The sequence below is a fragment of the Mobula hypostoma genome, chromosome 3 (assembly GCF_963921235.1).
Source record: "Mobula hypostoma chromosome 3, sMobHyp1.1, whole genome shotgun sequence".
Taxonomy (NCBI): domain Eukaryota; kingdom Metazoa; phylum Chordata; class Chondrichthyes; order Myliobatiformes; family Myliobatidae; genus Mobula; species Mobula hypostoma.
The window spans coordinates 4,318,811-4,331,059 of NC_086099.1; positions in this window are offsets into that span (position 1 = coordinate 4,318,811).

Here is a 12,249-nt window from a genome sequence, read left to right on the forward strand (position 1 = left end):
GCTTTACAATGCCAGTGACCCAGGTTCAAATCCCGCTGATGTCTGTAAAGAGTTTGTACGTTGTCCCTTTGACAGCACTGGTTTCCTCAGGTCCTCAGGTTACCTCCCAAATTCCAAAGATGTACAGATTAGTAGGTTAATTGGTCACTTGGGTGTATCTGGACATTGTGGGCTTGTTGGGCCAGAAGCACTTTTTACCATGCTGTATCCAGAAATAAATTATATATTTATCACCTGGATCTGTTGTTCCGCCTGGAGTGGAGAGTGGAGCTAACCCCAGTTGCCTGCCTGCACTCGTCAAAGACAAATGTATAAAATTGGATATCATTAATGTCACAACTTACAGTGCCAGCCGTCTTGCATCAATTTGTGCATTCTTCCCGTGGGTTTCCGAGTTCAAAGTTCAAAGTATATTTATTATCAAAATACGTAGAGTATACTTTATACAGTCTTGAGATTCATCTTCTTGCAGGCAGCCACCAAACAGAAACACAAATAGAATCCACAGAACCCCCACACAACAAAGGCCATCAAACACCCCACGTGTGAAAAATGAACAGATTGTGCAAGTCATTAAGGTAAACAGAAAACACGCAGAACGTGAACTGTGGAGTCCCTGAAAGTGAGTCCAGAGTCACAGGGTCAGTTCAGCGCTGAGGTGAGTTCCCGTTTCCGCCCACATTCCAATGACTCACTGGTTAGGGTTAGTAAGTTGTGGGCAGGAGCATGACGACACTTGCGAGCTGCTCTCACAACATCCTCGGATTGTGTTGGTCGATGACACAAACCACCCATTTCACTGTTTCAGTGCTCCTGGGACAAATAAAGCTAAACTTTTCATCTTCATGAAGGGAACAGAGAAAGTAAGCTGTGTCGTTAGGTAGGAATCATCATTGCATAAAAACTTGGAACTTTCCAGAAGGACTCCATTAACATGTGGCTTAGTGGAAATTTCCTAAGGCCATTATAAAACTATAATACATAATTACACAGATCACTAAGGAACTGTCCTGTGATCCAGATTTAAGATTGTTGTACAATCAGAATCAGAATCAGGTTTATTATCCCTGATATGCAAAACATATAACACTACAGCACAGTACAGGCCCTTCGGCCCACAATGGTTTACTGACCCTTTAATCCACAAACGTTTGTACTTTAAGATCAGTCTCACTCTTCCCTCTTACATAGCCCACCATTTTCCTATCATCCATGTGCCTGACCAAGAATCTCTTAAATATGCAAAGAAAACGTGCCTGTTCGCAGCTGGCCTCTCCTGGAGAAATCTCTAGTTTATTAGTGCGTTTCCAGTCTCACTGTATCTCCTTCACAGTGGCATACGGTTTAGTACAATGCTTTACCCGCGCTGCCTGTAAGGAGTTTGTATGTCTCCCCGTGACTGCTTGGCTTTCCTCCGGGTGCTCTGGTTTCCTCCCACAGCCCAAAGACCTACCGGTTGATGGGTTAATTGCTGATTGTAGATGACCAAGCTTGTGATTAGGCTGGGGGTGAAATCAGTGGGTTGCTGGGAGGTGCAACTCAAGGGACCGGAAAGGCCTGTTCTGTGTTGTACCTCAATAAATAAAGTTTTGCCATTTCCACTGCAGATCCCACTATTCCCTGACGACTGTCACCTCTCCAAAGTTCCATCCTGAGTCTGACCACACAACTTCCGAGTCATCCCACGTTGTCACTGACTTCTCAACTGGCAGGGCCTACCATTCCGTCTCCCCAGGAATGGATACTCAGGGAGCAAAGGCTCTTCGCTCCCAACTCTTTGTCCTTGAAAGGAAGTCCATGGATTGCGAAATCAGTTCGGTATTGAGTGAGTGAAGTTACCCATACCGGTTCAAGAGCCCTGATGGCTGAGGGGTGATACGAACTCCTTACTGACAGCAGCAGGGATTGCACCTGGGTCACAGGCGCTGTATTAGTGTAATGCTAACCGCCACACTCTCGTGATCTTGTAGAGATATACAAAATTCTGAAGGGTATGGATAGGGTAAGTGCAAGCAGACTTTTTTCCACTGAGGCTGGGTGAGACTAGAGCTAGAGGTCATAGGTTAAGAGTGAAAGGTGAAACGTTTAAGGGGAACATGAGAGGGAACCTTACTCAGAGGGTGGTGACCCTAACACTAACCCAATGCATCAGTGGCACCAGCCTACCCACTATTAAGGACATATATACAGTACAGAAAGGAGCTGGAAAAGGGCCAGTAACATCACAAAGGATCCTAGCCACCCTGCTCATGGACTGTTTGTCCCACTCCCATTAGGGAGGAGTCTATGTAGCATCCACACCAGGAGCACCAGACTCAAAAACAGTTACTTTCCCCAAGCAGTGAGGCTAATCAACACCTCTACCCACTGACCCACCCCTCCACACCCCCAGCCGCCACTACAAACCCATCACCTAGTGTCACTTTATGTACATACAGTCAGTCTATGTGTATAACAATTACTTGTACATTGTGTTTCATGGAATTGCTTTTACATTTATATTGTTTTGTTTTATTGTGTTCACACGCTTATTGCATGTTTATGCTGCAAAAAGTAACAGTCTCTTTGTTCTCTTTTACACTCGTCTACTGAAGAATGACAATAAATGGTCTTGGATCTTGAACTTCAATGCCAGTCTGCTGGCTCCTGCCAATTCAAGAAGTATACAATGAGGAGATGCCATTACAATCGTCCAATCCTTACTTGGGCTAATACTCATTACAAAACATTCGCAAACAGGAGAGAGGAAGCTTTTCAACATTCACTTTGTGGCCACTTGATTAGTTACCTCCTGCATGGTACCTAATAAAGTGAACGCTGAGTGTGTGTTTGTGACCTTCTGCTGCTGCAGCCCATTCGCTCCAATATTCGATGTGTTGTGCTCTTCTGCATATCACTGTTTTAACACTTCTTTTTTTTTGAGTTATTTATTTGAGTTACTGTCACCCTCCTGTCAGTTTGAAACAGTCTGGCCATTCTCTTCTGACCTTTCTCATTAACAAGAGGTTTTGACCCACAGAACTGTCGCTCACTGGATTTTCTTTTTTGTTTTTCACACCATCCTTTGTAAACTCTGGAGACTGTTGTATATGAGATCAGCAGTTTCTGAGATTCTCAAACCACCCCATCTGGCATCAACAATCCTTCCATGGTCAATGTCACTGAGGTCTCATTTCTTCCTCATTCTAATGTTTGTTCTGAACAACAGCTGAGCCTCTTGACCATGCCTACATGCTTTTACACTTTGAATTGTTGAAACATAATTGACTGATTAGATATTTGCATTTCCGAGCAGGTGTATAGGTGTACCTAATAAAGTGGCCACTGAGTGTAAATCACTAACAAGGAAACCACACAAAACACGTCTAATATTGACTTCCACTCTCAGCGTGGAGTCCAAAATTGGACAGAACCTTAAATCAATTTTACAGACGACCTTAACAGTTTCTTGATGGGTGGATAAAGTTAAAATTGCCCCGACCGTCTCTGAAAGCTAAAAGGCCACTCTTGTTTCCAGTCTTCCATAAATCCTTCGAGAAGGAGAGGGAAGGCTAACACTTTCAGTTGAATGATTTTGAAGTCTGCATAGGAAACAGAGTTAACAGCGCTTTATCATTGCCTTTCAGGAGTCCCTCTTTCATCTTAGAGCTGATTTTCAGTACAGAAAAGAAACATCAAAAATACAATTGGACTGTAGCACCTCAGAAGAATTTGAAGAAATTATTTTTTTGACCTCAGAAGCAAAAAGCTCTCAAAAGAATAATGCAATACTATTCGATGGCATTTACAGGTAAAACCTTTTCTATTCAAGGTTCTAGCAAAAAAAAATCAGCTACATCCTATTTGGTTCATGATTAAAATTCATAGGCTCAAGGCAAGGAACAGATGCAGAGGCAATTTTAGACTGGCCATATATGAGTTCTACAAAATTAATTTGACAGGTTTGCATTGAAGTACTGATCAATACTCACTTACTGCGGCTGGTGCAAAGCAGAGCATACAACAGGCTGCACGATCGAGAGGGGAAAGAAATGACTTTTTGTTACTTCTGCCCCAGCCCTCACTCACATCAGTGGCCTGACCTTAACCCACCGATCAGCTGCGTTTAACATGACAAAAGAAGGCTTCTCCCTGCAAAAAAAAATCACCTTTGATTTTCTCTTCATGCTTTCCTCGCTGTCTCTCTTCACCCTTTTGACCCCTCTCTTTTCCCTTCGCTTTGCATCTTTGTTTATCCACATTCATTTGGAAATACTTATAATTCAACTTCCCCACTGCAAATCAGGACCTAACCTCTTCTCATTGCTACTGTCAGGGAGGAGGTACAGAAGCTAAGACACTCACACTCAATGTTTTAATAGCAGCTACTTCCCCTCCACTATCAGGTTTCTGAATGGTCCATGAACTGTGAATATTCATTCCCTCAATTCCCCTTTTTGTACAATATTTATTTATTTTGTAATCCACAGAAATTTTAAGTCTTTGCAGTGAACCGCTGCCATAGGAGAACAAATTGCACATCATATAAGTCAGTGCTAAATAAACTTGACTCTGGTGCTCTGACCATAAGATTGCCAGCCTCCAAAAGATGATTCGGAAACTAGTGCTGAATGAAAAGAATAGAATATTGTTCATTTTTTTGCTGGCATTTCTGTGCAAAATTGAGGACTTCTGCTCTAATTCCTGGCTGACGTCAACTGGAACTGCTCAGTCATGTCATCTAGTGGGAACAGTTTCTATTTGTTACAAACCTCTTCACTGTACCTCTCTAAACTGGAACTGAAATTCGCCAGAAACCTCAGGCAGTTAAGTCACATCTGTGAAAAATAATTCTTTAACTTTTGCATTTGAGAAATGAAGCACATTCAAAAAAACCCGAGAAAAAATACAAACCAGTGCATGTGGAATCACAAACAAGAGAAAATCTGCAGATGTCAGAGATCCAGAGCCACACACACACAATGCTGGAGGAACTCAGATGGTCAGGCAGCCTCGACGGAAAAGAGTAAACGCAAGAGATTCTGCAGATGCTGAAAATCGAAGGAACACACACAAGATGCTGGAGGAACTCAGCAGTCAGGCAGCATCGATGGAAAAGAATAGTCAATGTTTCAGGACAAGACCCTTCAACAGAACTGGAAAAAAGATGAGGTCTGAGTAAGAAGGTAGGGGAAGGGGAGGAAGAAGTATAAGGTGGTAGTTGATAGGTGATTTTGTGTGTGTTGCCAGTGCATGTGGATTTTGTTATCAAAAGACCCTAATACCATAAGACATAGGAGTAGAATTAGGCCATTTGGCCCATTGAGTCCTCCACCATTCCATCATACTTTCCCTCTCAGCCCCACTCTCCTGCCTTCTCCCTGTAACCCTTGATACCCACGACCTTCAGATCGCTAGTCCAAAGCCCTAACCACTTGGCCACGTGCCACACCTTTGGATCAGAGCTGAGGAGGAATTTCTTGATTAGTAAGGGTGTTTGAGAACGGAACAGATAAACAGATCAAAGACTTGGCAAAAGATGTTCAGGATGCCAAAAAGTTCAAAATGCATCCCACCGGCACCATATGCCCTGTGCGAGTGGCTGTCATCACCATGGCAAAGAGTACATATTGACTTTGCTGGGCCATTTTTGGTCTCTGTGTTCCTGACTGCTGTGGATGCTCATTTGAAGCAGCCAGAGGTCATACCAAATAAGTCAACTACCTCAGCAAAGACTGTCTCTGCTCTGAGGATTATCTTCACTATAAATGGCTTGCCAGAACAAATTGTGAGTGACAACAGACCACAATACATGTCAGAAGAATTCCGACTATTGATGAAGAGAATAACATCAGGTGTTTCAAGACAGTTCCTCACCACCCTGCAATGAATGGGTTAGCTGAAAAGTTTATCCAAGCCTTCAACAACTCCATTAAAGTGATGGACAAGAAGAAGGTTTCTCTACAGCACAAGGTGGACAACTTCCTTTTTGTGTAATGGAACTCTATTCGTGCAACAGCAAATCGAACAGGAATCTGAGATCTCGCATAGACCTCCTGAAACCAGATCTACGTTGGGAAGTGCAGAATTAACAGTTCAGACAGTTGCCAAGTGAATCAGCAAGGAGCTTCAAGATTGGACAGGAAGCCCTAGTGCGTGATTACTGAGAAGACAAGTGAACACCCAGTAGGATAGCTACAAGAACTGGACCGCTGATGTACACAGTGGATGTCGGAGATCAGACATGGGGACACTGGATGATCAACCCAAAGAGCACACCTGGGTCAACTGCATCCAACAAGACGGACACATTACAGTCACCGGACTGACCTCTCAGTGACAGCGATGTGACACTGGAAACCTACCAAACCTGATGTCACTCCACAGGTCCAGAGGCGCTATCCTGAAAGAAACAGTGTGTTCCCAAAAGACTGAACCTTTAGAACTGTGAAGTTAGTTATGGACTGTTATTGTGAGAGCACATTTATTTGGAATATGGGTTTATGAACAGAAAATGGAATGTTTTGTACATATACAGTTGTATGTTGCATTAATCTAAAGAGGGAGTGTGTAATGCATGAATCTATTGCTTTCAAAACAATGACCCCCCCAACCACACACTATCTCTCCCTCTCTCTCTCTCTCTCTCCCTCTGTCTCTGTCTCTCTCTCACTATCTCTCTCTCTCCCTCTCTCTCTCTCTCTCTGTCTCTCTCTCTCTCTCTCTCTCTCTCTCATGTGAATACACCAGTTAAAACCAAATCCTGCAACCATGCTTTCATTTCACCAATATGTAGTCGTGCACAGACACAACAACTGCTGTGTGTGTTAATGCCAGGAGATCAGCAGTTTCTCAGATACTCAAAGCACCCTGTCTGGTACCAACAATTATTCCTTGGTCAAAGTCACTTAGATCACAGTTCTTGTCCAGTCTGATGTTTGGTCTGAGCAACAACCAAACCTCATAAACACAAGAAATTCTTGTGAGGAAATGTATTAGAACTAGACTTTGGGCACAAGCGATTCTGCAGATGCTGGAAATCCAGAGCAACGCACACAAAATGCTGGAGGAACTCAGCAGGTCAGGCAGCATCAAGGGAGACGAAATACAGTCGACATTTTGGGCTGAAACGCTTCATCAGAACTGAACCACTTGACCATGTCTGTATGCATTTATGCCTCGAGTTGCTGCCATGTGATTGGCTGATTAGATATTTGCAGGTGTGCAGGTGTACAGGTGTACCTAATAAAGTGGCCACTGTGTGTATTTACACCTATTGTACCTAGCACTGTAATAGTCAGAGAACACAAAGTACGTGGATGATGTACACAGCTGCTAAGCTGGACAAAAGAGAAAAGGGAATCAACCAGACCGCGCTGCTCTTTAAAACGTAAAGAGAATGGCTGGAAATGACAAGCAACCCGGGACTATTATCTCATCTTAGCACAGGACTTGGCAGAATGAAAAATATTCTTCGTTACTCCACAAAGAATTCCAAGGCAATGTAATTTAAGACCATAATACATACAAAATCCTACAAAAAGTAGTGAATGCGGCCCAGTCCATCACGGGTAAAACCCTACACAAAGTTTTATCGCAGGAAAGCAGCATCCATCATCAGGGACCCCACCACCCAGACCATGCTCTCTTCTCACTGCTGCCATCAGGAAGGAGGTACAGGAGCCTCAGGACCCACACCACCACGTTCAGGGACAGTTACTCTTGAACCAGAGGCAATAATTTCACTCACACCCAACATTGAACTGTTCCAAAAACTATGGACTCACTTTCAAGGACACTACATCTCATGTTATTGATATTTATTACTTGCTTATTTATTTATTTTCTTTTGTATTTGCGCAGTTTGTTGTCTAATGCCCAAGTTGGTGCTATCTTTCATAGATTCTATTGTAATTATTATTTTATTATGGATTTATTGAGTGTGCCCACAAGAAAATAAATCTCAGAGCTGTATACGATGACATACATGCACTTCCATAACAAATTTGCTTTGATTTTGCCATAGGAGCAGAATTAGGCCATTCAACCCATCGAATTTGCTCTGCCATTCCATCATGGCTGATTTACTGTCCCTCTCAATCCCATTCTCCTGCCTCTACACCCATCTACATAGAACATAGAATAGTACAGCACAGTACAGGCCCTTTGGCCCACAATGTTGTGCTGACCCTCAAACCCTGCCTCCCATATAAGCCCCCAAATTAAATTCCTCCATATACCTGTCCAGTAGTCTCTTAAACTTCACTAGTGTATCTGCCTCCACCACTGACTCTGGCAGTGCATTCCACACACCAACCACTCTCTGAGTAAAAAACCTTCCTCTAATATCCCCCTTGAACTTCCCACCCCTTATCTTAAAGCCATGTCCTCTTGTATTGAGCAGTGGTGCCCTGGGGAAGAGGCGCTGGCTATCCACTCTATCTGTTCCTCTTAATATCTTGTACACCTCTATCATGTCTCCTCTCATCCTCCTTCCCTCCAAAAAGTAAAGCCCTAGCTCCCTTAATCTCTGATTGTAGTGCATACTCTCTAGACCAGGCAGCATCTTGGTAAATCTCCTCTGTTCCCTTTTCAATGCTTCCACATCCTTCCTATAGTGAGGTGACCAGAACTGGACACAGTACTCCAAGTGTGGCCTAACCAGAGTTTTATAGAGCTGCATCATTACATCGCGACTCTTAAACTCTATCCCTCGACTTATGAAAGCTAACACCCCATAAGCTTTCTTAACTACCCTATCCACCTGTGAGGCAACTTGCAGGGATCTGTGGACATAAACCCCCAGATCCCTCTGCTGCTCCACACTACCAAGCATTCTGCCATTTACTTTGTACTCTGCCTTGGAGTTTGTCCTTCCAAAGTGTACCACCTCACACTTCTCCGGGTTGAACTCTATCTGCCACTTCTCAGCCCACTTCTGCATCCCATCAATGTCTCTCTGCAATCTTTGACAATCCTCTACACTACAACACCACCAACCTTTGTGTCATCTGCAAACTTGCCAACCCACCCTCCTACCCCTACATCCAGGTCATTAATAAAAATCATGAAGAGTAGAGGTCCCAGAACAGATCCTTGTGGGACACCACTAGTCACAATCCTCCAATCCGCATGTACGCCCTCCACCACGACCCTTTGCCTTCTGCAGGCAAGCCAATTCTGAATCCACCTGGCCAAACTTCCCTGGATCCTATGCCTTCTAACTTTCTGAATAAGCCTACCATGTGGAACCTTGTCAAATGCCTTACTAAAATCCATATAGATCACATCCACTGCACTACCCTCATCTATATACCTGGTCACCTCCTCAAAGAACTCTATCAGGTTTGTTAGACATGATCTGCCCTTCACAAAGCCATGCTGACTGTCCCTGATCAGACCATGATTCTCTAAATGCCCAGAGCTCCTATCTCTAAGAATCTTTTCCAACAGCTTTCCCACTACAGATGTAAGGTTCACTGGTCTATAATTACCCGGACTATCCCTACTACCTTTTTTGAACAAGGGGACAACATTTGCCTCCCTCCAATCCTCCGGTACCATTCCCATGGACAACGAGGACATAAAGATCCTAGCCAGAGGCTCAGCAATCTCTTCCCTCGCCTTGTGGAGCAGCCTGGGGAATATTCCGTCAGGCCCCGGGGACATATCCATCCTAATGTATCTTAACAACTCCAACACCTCCTCTCCTTTAATATCAACATGCTCCAGAACATCAACCTCACTCATACTGTCCTCACTATCATCAAGTTCCCTCTCATTGGTAAATACCGAAGAGAAGTATTCGTTGAGGACCTCGCTCACTTCCACAGCCTCCAGGCACATGTTCCCACCTTTATCTCTAATTTGTCCTACCTTCACTCCTGTCATCCTTTTTTTCTTCACATAATTGAAGAATGCCTTGGGGTTTTCCTTTACCCTACTCGCCAAGGCCTTCTCATGTCCCCTTCTTGTTCTTCTCAGCCCCTTCTTAAGCTCCTTTCTTGCTTCCCTATATTCCTCAATAGACCCATCTGATCCTTGCTTCCTAAACCTCATGTATGCTGCCTTCTTCCACCTGACTAGATTTTCCACCTCACTTGTCACCCATGGTTCCTTCACCCTACCATTCTTTATCTTCCTCACTGGGACAAATGTATCCCTAACATCCTGCAAGAGATCTCTAAACATCGACCACATGTCCATTGTACATTTCCCTGCAAAAACATCATCCCAGTTCACACCCGCAAGTTCTAGCCTTATAGCCTCAAAATTTGCTCTTCTCCAATTAAAAATTTTCCTGTCCTCTCTGATTCTATCCTTTTCCGTGATAATACTAAAGGCCAGGGAGCGGTGGTCACTGTCCCTCAGATGCTCACCCACTGAGAGATCTGTGACCTGACCCGGTTCATTACCTAGTACTAGATCTAGTATGGCATTCCCCCTAGTCGGCCTGTCCACGTACTGTGACAGGAATCCATCCTGGACACACTTAACAAACTCTGCCCCATCTAAACCCTTGGAACTAATCAGGTGCCAATCAATATTAGGGAAGTTAAAGTCACCCATGATAACAACCCTGTTATTTTTGCACCTTTCCAAAATCTGCCTCCCAATCTGCTGCTCTGTATCTCTGCTGCTACCAGGGGGCCTATAGAATACTCCCAATAGAGTAACTGCTGCCTTCCTGTTCCTGACTTCCACCCATATTGACTCAAAAGAGGATCCTGCTACATTACCCACCCTTTCTGTAGCTGTAATAGTATCCCTGACCAGTAATGCCACCCTCCTCCCCTTTTTCCGCCCTCTCTATCCCTTTTAAAGCACTGAAATCCAGGAGTATTGAGAATCCATTCCTGCCCTGGTGCCAGCCAAGTCTCTGTAATGGCCACTACATCATAATCCCATGTATGTATCCAAGCTCTCAGTTCATCACCTTTGTTCCTGATGCTTCTTGCATTGAGGTACACACATTTCAGCCCTTCTACCTTACTGTCTTTACACCATTTATTCTGCTTCTCTTTCCTCAAAGCCTCTCTGTATGTTAGATCTGGCTTTACTCCATGCACTTTTTTCACTGCTCTATCGCTCTGGGTCCCATCCCCTTCGCAAATTAGTTTAAACCCTCCCGAACCATGCTAGCAAACCTACCTGCAAGGATATTGCTCCCCTTCGAGTTCAGGTGCAACCCATCCAATCTGTACAGGTCCCACCTTCCCCAGAAGAGATCCCAATGATCCAAAAATCTAAAACCCTGCTCCCTGCACCAACTCCTCAGCCACGCATTCAACTGCCATCTCCTCCAATTCTTACCATCACTGTCAGGTAGCACTGGCAGCAATCCTGCCACCGTGATTCACACCTGGTCGGTCGTCCCCGTCAACAGTATCCAGGACGGTAAACTTATTATTCAGGGGAATGGCTACAGGGGTGCTCTGCACTACCTGTCTGCTCACCTTCGCTTTCCCCCTTCTGACTGTCACCCAACGACCTGTTTCTGACAGCCTAGGTGTGACTACCTCCCTGTAGCTCTCATCTATGACTGCCTCATTCTCCCTTATGAGTCGAAGGTCATCCAGCTGCTGCTCCAGATTCCTAACATGGTCTTCCAGATCACCCAGCCGTATGCACTTCTGGCAGATGTGACTCTGCAGGAGAGGGGCGTTCCCCCAAGACTGCCACATCTCACATGAGACGCACATCACCATTTCAGGAGACATTGTAAAGACTAACTGCGAGCAAGCTTGTCCTCCGCCTCTTCTCGTCGAAGCCTCTCGAGTCAAAGCCTCAAAGCTCCACTCCTTCACTGGCCCACTCACTCAGTGGCCAGTGGCCGCTTTCCATCTCTGGCAATGAATTCCACACATCCACCACCCTCTGGCTAAAGAAATTCCTCCCCTCTTCATTTCTGTTCTAAATGAGTGTCCCTCTATTCTGAGGCTGCACTCCCCCCCACCCCACCCCCCCCCCGGTCACAGACTCCCCCACTACAGGAAACATCTCTCCCTATCCACTCTACCTTGGTGTTTCAATATTTGATAGGTTTCAGTGAGATCCCCCCTCATTCTTCTAAACTCCAGTGGTACTGACCCACAGCCATCACCTGCTCCTCATATATTAACCCTTTAATTTCTGGGAGCTGCCTCTTTGAACCCTCTCCAATGCCAGCACATCTTTTCTTAGATAAGGAATGCTAAAACTGCTCACAATACCACAAGTACAGTCTGAGCATTGCCTTATAAAGCCTCAGCATTACATCCTTGCTTTTAT